A 1040-nucleotide genomic window follows, 5' to 3' on the forward strand; every position below is an offset into this window, starting at 1 on the left:
GGGAGGGGGGTGGGGGGGGGGGGGGGGGGGGGGGGGGGTTAGAATGAGGATGAACAGGGATCAGTGATTGGATAACAATAGTGCCGTCACTTGGAGTAAATAGTATAGGATGAAGTAAACAGGAAGTGCACCTTGAGGCTTATCCAATCCAATCGCTCGTCTTCAGGAAGTAGGAAGCAGTCTTCCAATAGGCCTTCAGCCAGACCATCCAATCGCCATTTAGTACAGCCCTGCCCCAGCCAAAGCTACCTTCCTATTTGTCCCCTCATCCATCACTTTCCTTTTAGACCCTCCTCCTGGCAATGGATGTTACTCTTCCATACTCTTCCTGTCACACACACTGCTCTCCTCTACCCCTCCCTCGATATACAAGATAAGTTAAGATGAACTGTGTTTAGTAAGACAGGGAGCTGGTCAGTAGAGCTGTGTTTAGTAAGACAGGGAGCTGGTCAGTAGAGCTGTGTTTAGTAAGACAGGGAGCTGGTCAGTAGAGCTGTGTTTAGTAAGACAGGGAGCTGGTCAGTAGAGCTGTGTTTAGTAAGACAGGGAGCTGGTCAGTAGAGCTGTGTTTAGTAAGACAGGGAGCTGGTCAGTAGAGCTGTGTTTAGTAAGACAGGGAGCTGGTCAGTAGAGCTGTGTTTAGTAAGACAGGGAGCTGGTCAGTAGAGCTGTGTTTAGTAAGACAGGGAGCTGGTCAGTAGAGCTGTGTTTAGTAAGACAGGGAGCTGGTCAGTAGAGCTGTGTTTAGTAAGACAGGGAGCTGGTCAGTAGAGCTGTGTTTAGTAAGACAGGGAGCTGGTCAGTAGAGCTGTGTTTAGTAAGACAGGGAGCTGGTCAGTAGAGCTGTGTTTAGTAAGACAGGGAGCTGGTCAGCTCCCTGTCTTACAGTCTTACAGCATGACATCACTGACTGATCTGGTTTGTGTCATTCTGGAAAGGTACCAGGAAGTGACATTAGGAAGTTGGTGTGTCTGACTTCCTGTGGGACAGGGCAGGGCGGTGGTGTGATACTTCATGGACCTTTGACCCTGCATTGTCAT

Source organism: Coregonus lavaretus (genome assembly GCF_964263955.1).
Source record: "Coregonus lavaretus genome assembly, chromosome: 34".
Classification (NCBI taxonomy): domain Eukaryota; kingdom Metazoa; phylum Chordata; class Actinopteri; order Salmoniformes; family Salmonidae; genus Coregonus; species Coregonus lavaretus.